Source organism: Lactuca virosa, chromosome 7, assembly GCF_052849685.1.
Source record: "Lactuca virosa cultivar CGN04683 chromosome 7, Lactuca_virosa_CGN04683_v6, whole genome shotgun sequence".
In the NCBI taxonomy this organism is placed as follows: Eukaryota; Viridiplantae; Streptophyta; class Magnoliopsida; order Asterales; family Asteraceae; genus Lactuca; species Lactuca virosa.
In genome coordinates, this window is record NC_136432.1 from 257,705,012 (window position 1) to 257,720,729 (window position 15,718).

The following is a 15,718-nucleotide window of genomic DNA, read 5'->3' on the forward strand; positions in this document are numbered from 1 at the left end:
TCTCTCTACTTTCTCTCACTACCCCTTTAACCCCCCTAAACCCTAGGAAAAATCCCTAGCACCCAAAGGAAGTCCCGAGAAAAAGGGTCTTTCGGTTCGGAAACGCTGCTCCGAGCAAAGCCCGGTTTTCTATAAAACCTGCTGTAAGTGAGCTACGCCTACGCAATTTTTAATATAGTTTTTATTTAATTATAGTAACGTTATTAGGAACTTATAATAAGTACTTGGGCTATTATTATGGGTTATATAAGTATTGTTTAACGCTTATATAATAGTAATAATAGCTAGACTATTAATTAGTCTCGGCGAATAATAGACTAAACTCTAGTGGTAATAATACTAGGTTTAGTCGAAGGAAATTATTTTTAAGAAGCGAAGCGCTGTCTGAGTTCGGATTCACCACCTTTTCCGGTGAGTGCATAGTCACTTTCATCTTACACATAGATATGAAGTATTTAATATAAATTACGTGCTATGTGTGCATATTGTCTGAATACTTGCTGTCTATGCTGATGAAAGATTTTTATACATGTTTTAAATGATTTAAACAGTATATGTATTGTATATCTACAAAATGTTGGGGTAAAACATGGGTAGATGTAATAGACGATGTGTGATAAAATGATGAGAGGCCTCGATGTTGTTGTTGTTGATTCTGTCATCTAGCGGAGTATGGATGACAACCACGTACTCTTCTAGACAGTCCAGTGGAACGCTAGCAGGCTCCATCCCCCTCATGTACTCCATCCCCCTCATGGTTGCCTTTAGGACATCTGTCACACCCCAAAACCGGAACGGCGGAAACGTTCTGGGGTGGAGGACGTCATGTCAAGTATCACAACACATGCAGTATAGTAATCAAAGTACAACAACCATTGCATTTATAGTAATAGTTTTACATAAATTACATTTAGCAACAACATCAAAAGAAGATATAGGGAATAACATAAAATGCAGCTCGGTACAAGGCTGACTTCGCAAAAGCTCCCGGAGTGTACCTGTCTACTGACGACCTGAGAATACAAGTTATTTTGAAAGAGAGTATCAGCATTTTAATGCTGGTGAGTTCATAAGTATTTTAATGACATTGATATAAATACATGTTTTTCCTCAAAATAATCTCATTAGATGATGGTGATAAAAGTTTACAAAGTATTTGAATTCCTTCCAGAAAATCCTATATTTTCTATTAAAAGTAGTCTTCTACCAAGACTCGACCGTTTCATGTTTAAAAGAATGAGTTCCTTTGCCAAAAGCAGTCTTCTACCAAGACTCGACCGTTTCATGTTTAAAAGAATGAGTTCCTTTGCCAAAAGCAGTCTTCTACCAAGACCCAACTGTTTTATGTTAAAAGAGCATTTTTCCCAAATGTTACTATCATTATCATAATATAGTTTTACATTATCGTTTTATATCAAAACGTCTTAAGTTAATGTATTAGGGAAAATATTGCTTTACCTCAGCAATGGCATTGCTGTTTATGAAGAAATAAATATACAGACTCTGGGTAGTATTAAATGTACAATACACCTCGAGGAGTCTAAAGTAGTAAAATACGGACTCCAGGTAGTATTAAATGGACAATACACCTCGAGGAGTCTAAAGTAGCCTTTAATCCTAAGTAGGTTAGTTTAAAGGTTTTCAATGTGATCTAGTGTATAACTAGGAAAATATATTATGATGGTTTTTATATGTAGAAACTACCGTGATATTAATTACCTTAAAGCCATGAATTATAAGGTAAATGTAAAGATACTCGTAACCATACTAATTGACTGATGTAAACACGACGACCTGCTGGTGGCGAAAATAGATGTGACATTTGTCACCCCTTGGCTTGGTCGGACGGGACTGTAGCTAGCAGTCAGGATGTGGGATGGTCTCTCCCGTATAGATCTATACACACAATGCCCGCTCTCCCTCCAGGAGACTCTGGTTACCAACTTGACAACGGTGAAATCTGCGTCATGAGGATGTATCTAGTGTTTTGATTTCTATATACTTTTCTTTTTACTAAAAGTACGAGTTTTTAGAGTATTGATATAGCTAAGTTCTCCTTCATGAAAGTTATTGTTGGTTTCTAAACTACACCTATTATAGTTTACTTGAGAGGTTATATAGGTACCTTTGCTATCCAAAGGTATTGAAATGGAGTAAGAGTTTTAATATCTATCCAGGTATACATAATATATAACTAGGACTTCAACGACACTCGGACAAATAACCGGATGCTCTAAGTCCACAACCAAACAAGGAACAGGAAATAAAGCGGGCTATCAGTCCTAAGTCCTTCAAACCCTACTTATATAACTATATCTATATAGACATGAATCTATCAAGAATATAAGTTTAAAAGACTTTGATAAAAGCTTAGTAATTTAAAAAGAGATTTTAGTGTTTTAAAAGAGATTTGAAAATGAGAATTGAAAACCTTTAGCTGAATAAAACAGTTTAACATGCAAAAATCTATTTGTTTGACAGTTATTAATCACATGTGATTGATATAATAACTTAATAGTTTAACTTGTATTTCCCCCCATAAAAGCATTTAAAATCATTTCAAAGGTTGATTAAGGGGTATGAACTCACCTGTAGTGGGTGATTCGAATGAACGGATGGTATAGGATGCTAAGTGTCAAGTGAGGACTTGAACACACACACGGATCCTATGTAACATGCAGTGATATATAAATGTATCTAATTAGTCATTTAACAACTAATTAATCAAGTAAAGACATCCTAATACATGGAAACACTTTGTTTCAAGTGCTAGGAGTACTAAAGGGTTGCATCTAAGGAGAATATGGCCTCACATTGGAGTTTACTTCTCATTTGGTAACCCTACATGTGTTTACGGTTTTTGGTCATTTCCCCCAGGAGTTTACGGCCGTAAACTCATGGTAAATTGTACCATTGTGTGATTTAAGGTCTTATACCCCTTAAGGAAGTGTTCTAGGTTTGTATTCAAGGCTTAGGAAGGGACTAGGGCTCAAAATGGCTCATCTTTGGAGTTTACGGTCCTTGGACCACTCCCTTGGAGTTTACGGTCGTAAACCCTATGAGTTTACGGTCGTAAACCCATGAGTTTACGGCCGTAAACTCATGGTCACTCCTACCATTTCGTGATTTGGGGTTTTTAGCTCATGCATGCAAGGTTCTAGTCCAATATCCAAGTCCTAGGAGGTGTTTGTGGCCCTTATACACCACTTGATGGTGTTTACAATTCAAGGAGATCCCTTGACCGTAAACCCATATGTTCTTGAGGGTTTTTGATGTTTTTCAATGGATTGACAAGTATTCTAAGTAAGAAACTAGTTAGGAGGAGTGTACTTACTTATAGGAAGCTTGCAAGAGTGTTTAAGGTCCAAGAACACTAGTGTGTGTTCTTGGTGTTCTTGGTGTTTTGAAGAACACTTGAAGATCTATGAAAAGACAAGATTTCATGGATGAAATCATGTATAAACACTAGATAAAGTGTTATATCAACAAATCTAGGGAAGAAACACTTACATTTTTGGAAGATTGGAAGAAATGTGTTATGATACTTGAGAGAGAATTATGGGTGTTCTTGAGCTAGGAAGTGAAAAATGAGTCAAAAATGACTAAGTGTCATATTTATACTCTTTAGAGTTTACGGCCGTAAACTCCATGTTTGGGCCGTAAACTCCATGTTTGGGCCGTAAACTCCAAACTCTTGGAGTTTTGAGACTTAAGTGATGCACGACAACCTCTAAAGTATACTTCCTATAATTATTTATCGAAGTACTAGACTTTTGAATACTCAAAATGACTCCAAACAGCTTAGAATTTAGCGAAAACAAATCTGAATTCTAATGAGGTGAATAGTTGTACCAGATAGAAATTTCGAGTTGTCACAACATTTATTGCTGAGGAACCCCTTTAGCAGTAGTGTCCGTCCCGATGATGCTCCTTAGGCTGGGTCCCTTATGATAGGTGTTTAGGGACGTAAAGTGAGGATAACGGGAACGGGTAATCGGGTTATTGTTGATTGATGAAATTAATAAACTTATTTATTGTGGGTTGAAAACTCTATGTGCTCACCAGGCTCCCAAGCCTGACCCACTCAGTTTCATGTATTACAGGTAGTGGCGCTCGAGCATAGATGTGATGTTTTGGATGAGGGATTACGGATATAGGCCTGTAGATATGAAATAATGTAGTAAGGCTTATGTTGTACTATTTATGTTTTTGATCTGTATCGAACATGACATCCCGAGTCTTTTAATGAAATACATTTCCTTGGAAATGCTTTTGATAAATCTTTATCATATTTTGTTTTGGGACAAATTCCGCAACACTTTTATTTAAAATGTTACTCTGATTTTCAAACAAGCATAAACAAAATCGGTCTTTTCTGGCCGTGGAAAATGGGGATGTCACAGTTGGTATCAGAGCATTAGTTTAAGCGAACTAGGAATTTGTAGGATTTCTAGACTTAAACTTAGAATGCTAAGCGATGATTGTGATGTGTGAACACTAGCTTATTTTAGGAATTGTGCCTAAAATGCTTTTATGTGCTAAATGCTTTGTGCCTGACATGATGATATTTGTTCGGATCTATGGTCTGTTGCCGACCGGATCTGGGAAACCTTATGTGTTTAGGATTCTAAACGTACGACTACGATATTAGAACTAGCATGTAAACGTTTCGGAGAGATAAGGATGATTTAAACGTCTATCCTGAATAAAGATCTAAATTCACCTTATTCGGTGTATAGATCAAAATGGCAAGAACCCGCAGTGGAGCTGGGAATGCAAATGGGAATAGGAATCAACCCCCAGTGATTCAGCAAATACCTGTTGTAGCAGATGTTCCTGAGCCAATCACGATGGCCGGAGTTCAAGCGACGATCCAGATGATGTTGGATCGTTAAATAGAGGAAACCAGGCGTTTGCTCCAACAAAATCGCGAGGAAGCTACCATACCAATCGTAGAGCCCGAGCTGAATGATGGGCAGTCAGAAGGAGGAAACTACAGTAGGACTGTTGGTCAAGCCAACCCACCGATAGTTAGGCAAAACCACCACGATGGAGGAAATGACGGACGTGGATGCAAATACAAGGATTTCATGGCATCTAAACCATCGTGTCTATCTGGAAGCCCGACGCCGGTCGAAGTCATGAACTGGATCTCCGAGATGGAAACGATGTTTGAGAGTTGCGAGTGTAGCAACAGGCAGAAGACCGCTCTCACGGTTCCTCTGTTGAAATATGGAGTACTAAGCTGGTGGAAGCTACTAGTTGATTCAATGCCCAAAGGAGAAGCGAGCAAGATGTCGTGGGAGGATTTTCTGGTGCAGTTAAAGATGCAATACTGCTCTGAGCAGGATCTTCTGGAGATCAACAACGAATTCCATAATCTGAAGAAGGGAAGAATGAGCATTATTGAATACGCTGCAAGCTTTACAGAGAAAATGAAGCTTGTTCCTCACCTCGTCCCAACTGAACTCTCCAAGGTTAACAAGTTTGCCCTCAGATTACCAGCGGACTTCGTTCCAATGGTCAAGCAAACAACCACTCTGAAAGCCGGCATCTGGGATGCTAAGAATGTGGAGACCCAGATACGAGAGAAGGGTCTGGAGAGAGCGGAGGTGGGAGAGAAAAGGAAATTTGATGGGTCGTCGAAATTCAGCAAAAAAAGCAAGTTCTCAAGGTCTGGTACGCAGAAGTCTAGAGGAGGTGAAGCCAAATGGTGCGACAAGTGCAAGAAAAAGCACCAGGGGAAATGTGACGGAGGAGTCACTTGTTTCAAATGTGGAAAACCTGGGCACTATGCCAACGAGTGCACGTTCACTAAGAAGGTCTGTTATGAGTGCAACAAGGAAGGGCACATGTCGAGGGACTGTCCGAAGAAGAAGGAGGCAGGAAGACCCAACATTTTACCGAAGCCGAAGGCAAGAGCCTTCCAGATGACGCTCGAGGTTGCAAAGGAGGCAGCAGACGTCGCTTCAGGTACCTTTCTTGTAAATGGATTGCCTGCCAATATACTATTTGATTCGGGAGCAAACTATTCCTTTGTATCGCATAGATTTGGAGGAAAATTAGCATTGCCTATAGAAAAACTTGATAATGCCCTAATTGTGGAAGTTGTCAGTGGCAAGTTCGTACCTATTAGTAATCGTATTAATAACATCGTCATCGACCTAAACGGAAACGAATTCCACGAGGAGTTGTTACCCATAGAATTGAACGGTTTCGCATTCGTTCTGGGAATGGATTGGCTTAGCTCCAACGATGCTGAAATTCAATGCCGAAAGAAGATAGTAAGGGTAAACCCACCCGAAAAAGAGTCATTTATGGTGTACGGGGACAAACGCCGAGTAAATTCTGGAATCATCTCCCTGATGAAAGCCAGAAAATGTTTGTCCAAGGGATGTGCATCATACTTGACATTTGTAATCGATGCTAAGAAGGAAAAGAAAGAGGTGCAGAATATACCGGTTGTGTGTGATTATCCGGAAGTCTTTCCTGAAGATCTTCCCGGATTACCACCTGATAGACAAGTGGAATTCCGGATAGACTTGTTACCAGGTACAACACCGATAGCAAAGACACCGTACCGATTAGCACCGTCGGAGATGAAGGAGCTTATGACGCAACTTCAGGAGTTGTTGGACAACGGTTTCATTCGACCTAGTTCATCACCCTGGGGAGCTCCGGTGCTATTCGTAAAGAAGAAAGACGGAAGCATGAGAATGTGTATAGACTACCGAGAGCTGAACAAGGCAACGGTGAAGAACAAGTATCCATTGCCAAGGATTGATGACCTATTCGATCAGCTGCAATGTTCGAGCTATTTCTCAAAAATCGATCTTAGGTTAGGATATCATCAGCTGAAGGTTAGAGATCAGGATATTGAGAAGACTGCATTTAGAACGAGATATGGACACTACGAGTTCTTGGTTATGTCATTTGGACTAACCAATGCTCCAGCAGCATTCATGGATTTGATAAACAGGGTTTGTAAACCATTCCTCGATAAATCCGTGATAGTGTTCATAGATGACATTCTCATCTACTCGAAAAGCCAGGAGGAGCATGTCCATCATCTACGAGAAGTGTTGGAAGTCTTGAAGAATGAGAAGTTGTATGCAAAGTTCTCCAAGTGTAGTTTTTGGATCCGAGAAGTCCAATTCTTGGGTCATGTGGTTAACCAAGAAGGGATAATGGTTGACCCAACAAAAATCGAAGCGGTGATGAAGTGGGAACGACCGAAAAGTCTCACGGAGATTCGAAGCTTTCTGGGATTAGCTGGATACTACCAACGATTTATCCAAGGCTTTTCCTCGATAGCTGCTCCATTAACAGCTTTGACCCACAAAGGAGCTACATATACATGGAGTGAGAAGCACGAAGAAGCGTTCGAGAATCTAAAGAAGTTATGTGAAGCACAAATTCTTTCTCTACCCGATGGAGTTGAAGACTTCGCGGTCTATAGTGACGCATCTGGAGTCGGGTTGGGTTGTGTTCTGACCCAAAGAGAAAAAGTGATAGCATACGCGTCTCGACAATTGAAGGAGCATGAAAAGAACTACCCCACTCACGATTTGGAGTTGGCAGCGGTAGTTTTTGCTCTAAAAATATGGAGGCACTACCTCTATGGCACGAAGTGCAAACGTTTCACTGATCATAAGAGTCTCCAGTATCTCTTTAATCAGAAAGAATTGAACATGAGACAACGATGCTGGCTAGAGTTACTCAAGGACTACGACTGTGAGATACTTTACCACCCCGGTAAAGCAAATGTTGTTGTTGATGCTCTAAGTCGAAAAGTCAATCTTGAAAGAAAAAGGCCAAGAGCGTTGAGAATAGAAGTTGTCTCGACCATTGTAGAAAGTATAAAGAAAGCTCAAGAAGAAGCTACAGAGAAGAATGACTGAAAAGAAGAACGTTTGGGTAAAACTTTGGTGTTCGGTACAAACAGTCAAGGACTGAAGGTATTCCAAGATAGAATTTGGGTACCTAAGACGGGAGGGATACGAGATCTTCTGATGGAAGAACCTCACAAGACCATGTACTCGATTCATCCCGGTAGCACTAAAATGTATAGGGACCTAAAACCCTAGTACCGGTGGCCGACGATGAAGCTCGATGTTGCAAAGTATGTGGTCGAGTGTGTAACTTGTGCAAGAGTTAAGGCACAACATTAGAAACTGTATGGGAGTTTAGAACCCTTACCTGTACCCATGGGTAAATGGGAAGACATCACCATGGATTTTGTGACTAAACTTCCCAGGACGAAGAACGGACACGACATGATTTGGGTGGTCGTGGATCGTTTCACAAACAGTGCACACTTCATAGCTACCAACGAAAGGTGGTCTATGGATAAGCTTGCAAATGCTTACGTGAAGGAAATTGTGAGACTTCACGGTGTTCCTCTAACGATTGTATCGTGATAGTCGTTTCATGTCAAGGTTTTGGAGAAGTCTACAAGAGGAATTGGGTACGAAGTTGTATTTGAGTACAGCTTACCATCCGCAGACTGATGGTCAGAGCGAAAGAACGATTCAGACACTGGAGGATATGTTGAGAGCATGTACCCTAGAGTTCCAAGGTAACTGGGATGAACACTTACCTCTGGTAGAATTTTCCTACAACAACAGTTTCCACTCGAGCATCAAGATGGCACCTTATCATGCCTTGTACGACAGAAGTGTCGTACGCCGTCTTGATGGCTTGAGGCTGGAGAAAAGCAGTTTATGGGCCCCGAGATAGTCCATGAGACTGCTGAGAAACTGAAGGTGATTAGGGAAAGAATGTTAGCAGCTCAGGATCGTCAGAAGAGCTATGCTGACAAGAAAAAATAACCAATGACCTTCGAAGTTGGGGATTCGGTTTTGCTTAAGGTCTCACTGTGGAAGGGACATATAAGATTCGGAAAACGAGGAAAACTAAGTCTAAGGTTTATTGGACCGTTCAAAGTTCTTCAGAAGATTGGGAACCAAGCTTACAAGCTGGAATTGCCCGAAGAACTCGATGGTATTCATAACACCTTCCATGTATGTTATCTGAGGAAATTCACGGGAGAAGTTCCCGACATAATTCCAATCTCAGAATTAAGAATGGATGAGAACAAGAGGCTGATTGAAGAGCCCGAGGCAATTGTTGACCGTAAGACTAAGAAGTTACGACGCAAGATGGTCGACTTAGTGCTAGTCCAACGGAAACATTCGAATGGGCCGAATCTCACTTGGGAAACAGAGGATGACATGATGAATCGCTATCCGTATCTGTTTGCAGACGCATGATTCCCGGACGGAATCATCCTAAGGGGAGAGAATTGTAACGTCCGGGTTTCGGGGCTAAGCATTTTAGACGATGTAATAGTCTAGGTCAACTATTGTAACTCTTTTGATGTAATAAAGATGAAATATTTGAGTATTTTGTGAATTATGTGAATTTATGTGCTTATTATTTAATTATAAATGTATAATTAATAAAGAATAAAAATAAGCGTCAAAATTAAAGTATGAGATAAGCCCGATATCTTTACATAAAGTTGTATTGGTCGAAACAAGGATTCCGGAAATATAAAGAACGCCGAAATCCAAGTTATAACGAAGAAGTTATGACTCATCGAAGTTTCGTGATGGAACCGGCACGATACCGGGAAGCATAAATAGTGAATTTACGATAGAGCGACTTTTAGCCTTAGCAATCTAAACGAAAGTCGTAGAATACGTTAAACCGAGAGCGTCCATAAAAAGAACGCCCAAATCTGACTTCGTATGAGGAAGTTATGATTTTTCGAAGTTTCGGCTTAGCAATGTAGCATGAAGTTCGAATATTAGATCGAGCAGTTTTTAGCCGACACAACCTAAACGAGAATCAAAGATCTCGTTAATAGTAGCATAACGATAAAAAGATAGACGAAAACGGATATCGGATGAAGAAGTTATGAATTTTTAACGAACCAATCCTGTTCCGGCCTGTTAAAAATATAACTTTTAAAATAAATTCAAAATTAGCCGACGGAGTCTAAACTAAAGTTGTAGAGTACGTTCCCGCCTACGCGTGGATATAAAGAACGTCGAAAACGGAGCTCGTATGCAAAAGTTATGATTTTTAGAAGTTAAGTTTGCAATTTGCGAAACTGTGATGACGTGGCAAGATCCTAGCCGTTGCTTGCTCCCCACGGTCTCGCATCCGATGAACGCCACGTCGCCTCGCGTCCAAGGCTGGTACGCCCCGCGTCCAAGGCTGGTGCGCCCCGCGTAACTTGCTGAACGCCCCGCGTAGATCCGAAGTTCCGACCCTATAAATACCTTGCGAGGGCTGCTGAGGAAATCACACATTTTCACAACTTTTTCTCTCTCTACTTTCTCTCACTACCCCTTAAACCCCCTAAACCCTAGGAAAAATCCCTAGCACCCAAAGGAAGCCCCGAGGCTCCCGGAGTCCCGAGAAAAAGGGTCTTTCGGTTCGGAAACGCTGCTCCGAGAAAAGCCCGGTTTTCTATAAAAACTCGCTTTAAGTGAGCTACGCCTACGCTATATTTAATATAGCTTTTATTTAATTATAATAACGTTATTAGGAACTTATAATAAGTACTTGGGCTATTATTATGGGTTATATAAGTATTGTTTAACGCTTATATAATAGTAACTAGCTGGGGTGCCCCGCTCCGCGGGGCTCGGTTTTGATCATGGTTTTATTTTAATTATTTTGGGGATCTTTTAGATGTATCGAAATATACATAACTCAATTCAATAAAAAAATAAGAAACAAATCGAAATATTTCATAATCAACCATAATTCACTATTCATCTTGGTGCACAACTTTCATATATACTACTTGGGAAACCCCGCTCCGCGGGGTTTGGTATTGAGCATTGTTTTCGTCTTTTGATAATCGAATCAGTCAAACCATCTTCAAAATCAAAAGACGAAAAGTATGCTCAAAACCGATTTTGAGATTACTTTTTTCACAATATAAGATTTCCAATCTGCATAACAAAGCACAAAATAACAACTTAGTTTATTCAATCCATGAAATGTGTTTTTGTAGGTGGATTCTTGTTTTACTTCAAACTCATTTAGGACATAAATAATGGTTGTTGATCATACTACAAAAATCTACCCGATGTTGGAATCTATTTCTAAAGACTCAAAAAAAAATCAATAATAAAACATGATACATCACCTAACGTACTTTATATACGGGTCGAATAGTCATTTCTGGATAAACTTCATCAGGTTCGCATCATGCTGCAACCTTGAGTAAAACAATAGAAAAAAAAAGGAAGAATTCCATAGTAGATAGAATACATGTAATTTTTTTAAAAAAAGATATTGTGAAAGAAGCTTACTTGCTCGTTGTGTGCTTGTGAAAAATAGACGACGACGTTTCCAATTCAAGGTAAAGGGACTAAAGGGCCAGCACACACATGGCATAAGAATCTTGACTTTTAACAAATTCATGATTGTTTGTGCTAACGTCTTGGATTATGTATCAAAATGAATTTGAAAACCCATAAGATGAATTTCATGAATCCCATTGTTAAATTGAAATCGAATGAAAACAAAGCATCAGTCATGGATAGAACGCATACCTGAATTTGTGTTCAGCATAACTCAACTTCAATAAAATCCCAAATCAAAGGAATTGTCAATCCTACTTTAAACTCCATATCAGTTCAAATTATATATTAATTAATAAAAAAATATAAATAGAATCCACCACACATAATTGTAATAAAATGAATAAAATAATTACCTTTGAAGTGGATACCTTGAAAAAAAGTGATTTTGCAAACTTCACACCTCGTGGGAAATAATATTAATAACGATTAAAAAAAACCCTAAATTTGCTATAAAGGCAAGACACTTATAAGGCAAAAAAATTATAAATTTATAATAAAATATGAATCTAAATGATATCTAAATATAGTAATATTCAACATAAACAATCTAAAAGTATATGTTTTACGGAAGAGAGTAGCTGGACCTCATAACCATTTTGTTTAAATCCACCTCGAACAAACGCACTGCAAGTTTTACATCTTCTGGCTACAGTGATTTAGGTGAATAAGATCAGCACAAAAAATTTTAAATTTGAACAGTGAAAAGTACATAATTAATATGAAAATACCTTGTAAATACCAAAGCTCAATTACATTTTCGGTTCCCTCTTGACAATAGATGGTGTTGAATATATTCCTAAGTATAAGCATTTGCTCCTCAATGAGCACGTTCAATATTCTAATCTGATTGCGATTCCAGACGGCACTACCTCCTTGCACCACCGCCCATTTCCGTTTCATACACCAAAAAATCGAGAAATCAGAATCTAAACCCATAATCGGACCAATTTGTGTGTCTTATGATATGTGATTTTATGTTAATCCTTCTGGAGGCTACAAATAATGCTAGACATGAAAGTATAAGATTGTCAGTTGGTTTTACCTGGGATTGGTGCAGTAAAATTGGTAAAGGGCAATTTGGTCTTTTGTGGTTTAAAAAAGGATATTGCTATTTCGATGACGTTAACATCTGGTAGGAAGGTTTCTGTTGGAATAAGCAGATCCAAAAGAGAAGAAAGAAAAGGTTTTTTAAACGGCTCGAGACTTTTAGCCGTCCATAGAAAACTGATAAGACGGAGCAGGAGTGCACCAATGCTGAGAAGAAATGGTGCATATGTTGATGATCAGGTGAGAAAGTTATGATTAAATGTACAATTGCAATCAGGTGATGCAAAATAGGAAAAATTATGTCAAAAATAAAAAGTTAAATAATTGTTTCTTAGCATAACAAATGAAGAAAATGATATTGGTAATCAGAAAATAATTACTAACCAGAAGAAAAGCACCGATTTTACTACTAAAGATGAAAAGCAGGCTTCCAAAATCTTTCAAGACTATTGATCCAGCAATGAAGTGTTTCACAACTGTAGTCTATCATAATCAGACTACCATATAAAATATCACAATAAGTCTTTCTTTATATAATCTGCTCAAACTTATTTAAAAGAATTGATTTTGAAATATCTGGGTGACAGGCTAATCGGGTTCCAGCTCAATCATGACTCATGAATGCACCCACAAGGACTGAAGTTCAAACGTTGATATGTTAAAATATGAAACATATTGTTTTCTTAGTATTCTAACAAACAACATTTAATATTGAAGTGTAAGAACATACATGTATCTCCTCAAAGATATCCACCCAGGTGATATTCTTCTCCCACAACCTAAACAACAAAATAAAATAAGAAAGTCGGTCCAAATTTGTAACTTAGGAACAAAAATATAATGAAGACGTAACCAAAAAAGGAATTGGTTTTCTTAATTGAAGTCATTGTTGCAATAAAGGTCCATGAAACAATCAGAAAGCTTCAACACCTAGGGACCCTGCTGTTGACAACATTACGGTTTTTGTAGATGGGAATATTAAATAAGCAAAAAAGGTTTGATATTAAAATTGTGAATCTGTACCCATATGCATCAACAATCACCTGCACACAATTTTTGCAGAACATGGCGTACTACCTCTATTTTGATGGGAGAAACCAAGACTTCCACCTGTCTCTCAGCAGAAACAAACAAAGCAAAGAAATAAAACAACAAACCATAAAAAACCCAAATACAATAATTAAAAAAAAAAAACACATAAACAAAGCTGATGGGAGAAACCAAGACTTCACATCGCGACACACTGAATAACCCACAAAAATGAGAGAATGTAAAGTCGAATTTTTCAATTTCAAGAAAACCCAGATGGAATTGAACATTAACCTGATGAGTTTGAAGTAGAACCCAATGTTTCCTCATGTGCACAGAAATTTGGGAGGAGTCGGAGGAGAAGAACCGACCCAAAATCGGTGGTGGTTCACCGGTGATGCTCTGCAACTCAGGTGCCATAAACCATCGTCAGTTCTTGTGGTGGTAGAAGTAAGGTGATAGCGTTTTTTAGATAATAGCGTATTGTTTTTGGTGCCTAAAATTTATAGAATTAAACCAGATGTGGATGCAATTTAAAAGAAATCATCTTCTTCTATTAGTGTATTAGTTGCAGCATCGAAGAACATAATTATGAAATTAACTTATTTCCAGAATCACAGTGTTCTTCTGCGTAATTTTAGGGCCAGGCATCAGGCTTTGATAAAAAGAACCTGATAATTTGTGCCACCAGTAGCAGCATCGCCGGTGTATGATGTTGCTTAATCACCCTATGTCACAGAAAAAGAGAAAATATCTTTAAAAAAACAAAAAAAAAAAAACTAAAGATATAGGAGAAGACGATGGATTTTGAAAACCGTAACCTGAGCGGCGATGGTCGACAATCAGCAAGCTGACCGGTGGTACCGGTGCATCATTTTTCGGCCCTGTCTCTGTCGAGTGCAAGTATTATTGGACCGCCGGAAGTAGTAACTGATGCTTCATGATCCGGTGAGAGAGAGCAGAAGCTGACATCGGTAACGCCTCCCCACCGTCGCCACCGGTAATACGCCTCGTCCTGAGGCCGTTTCGACCATTCAACGAAGATCCGTCAGCGATTTCGGATTTGGGAGAGATCCTGTATTGATAAAGCGGTGGGTAGAAACCCGTTTTCATCAGGAGGATACGAAGGGGTGGAGAAGGATCCAGAAACGCGAAGATAAACATCAAATACAAATACAGACAAATCCAACCGATGAACAACACGTATCCGAAAAATATACATAATTTCATAAAATACCCTCCTACCAAAAACTGATAATGTAGGGACCATTTCTGCCAAAAACCCGCCAGTTCACTGTTCATGTTGGCAAACAACTTTAATATATATATAATATAATAATAATAATAGCTAGACTATTAATTAGTCTCGGCGAATAATAGACTAAACTATAGTGGTAATAATACTAGGTTTCGTCGAAGGAAATTATTTTTAAGAAGCGAAGCGCTGTCTGAGTTCAGATTCACCACCTTTTCAGGTGAGTGCATAGTCACTTTCATCTTACACATAGATATGAAGTATTTAATATAAATTACGTGCTATGTGTGCATATTGTCTGAATACTTGCTGTCTATGCTGATGAAAGATTTTTATACATGTTTTAAATGATTTAAACTGTATATGTATTTTATATCTACAAAATGTTGGGGTAAAACATGGGTAGATGTAATAGACGATGTGTGATAAAATGATGAGAGGCCTCGATGTTGTTGTTGTTGATTCTGTCATCTAGCAGAGTATGGATGACAACCACGGACTCTTCTAGACAGTCTAGTGGAACGCTAGCAGGCTCGCAACCTATAGGTGTTTGTGAACGATGTGTTCACCGGTGTACTCCATCCCCCTCATGGTTGCCTTTAGGACATTTATTGCTGAGGAACCCCCTTAGTAGTAGTGTCCGTCCCGATGATGATCCTTAGGTTGGGTCCCTTATGATAGGTGTTTAGGGACGTAAAGTGAGGATAACGGGAACGAGTAATCGGGTTATTGTTGATTGATGAAATTAATAAACTTATTTATTGTGGGTTGAAAACCCTATGTGCTCACCAGGCTCCCAAGCCTGACCCACTCAGTTTCATGTATTACAGGTAGTGGCGCTCGAGCACAGATATGATGTTTTGGATGAGGGATTACGGATATAGGCCTGTAGATATGAAATAATGTAGTAAGGCTTATGTTGTACTGTTTATGCTTTTGATCTGTATCGAACATGACATCCCGAGTCTTTTAATGAAATACATTTCCTTAGAAATGCTTT

The 15,718-nt window shown here is 38.8% G+C and overlaps 1 long non-coding RNA gene across 20 annotated transcripts; it reads right to left on the minus strand.

Moving 5' to 3' along the window:
• Positions 1–928: 928 nt before the first annotated feature.
• LOC145124274 (uncharacterized) lies at positions 929–14,642 on the minus strand. 20 transcript variants are annotated; one of them, XR_013715564.1, is made up of 10 exons: positions 14,285–14,642; positions 13,758–14,191; positions 13,478–13,544; positions 13,165–13,213; positions 12,819–13,070; positions 12,116–12,641; positions 11,741–12,033; positions 11,577–11,638; positions 11,334–11,463; positions 10,982–11,239 (listed from the first exon to the last, which is right to left on the minus strand). It is a non-coding gene; the product is annotated as an uncharacterized LOC145124274 (long non-coding RNA). The 20 variants fall into 20 exon arrangements; XR_013715576.1 differs by having other exon boundaries at positions 12,819–13,373; positions 14,285–14,641; XR_013715577.1 differs by adding an exon at positions 13,288–13,373 and having other exon boundaries at positions 12,819–13,213; positions 13,478–14,191; positions 14,285–14,641.
• Between the last annotated feature and the right edge of the window lie 1,076 nt (positions 14,643–15,718).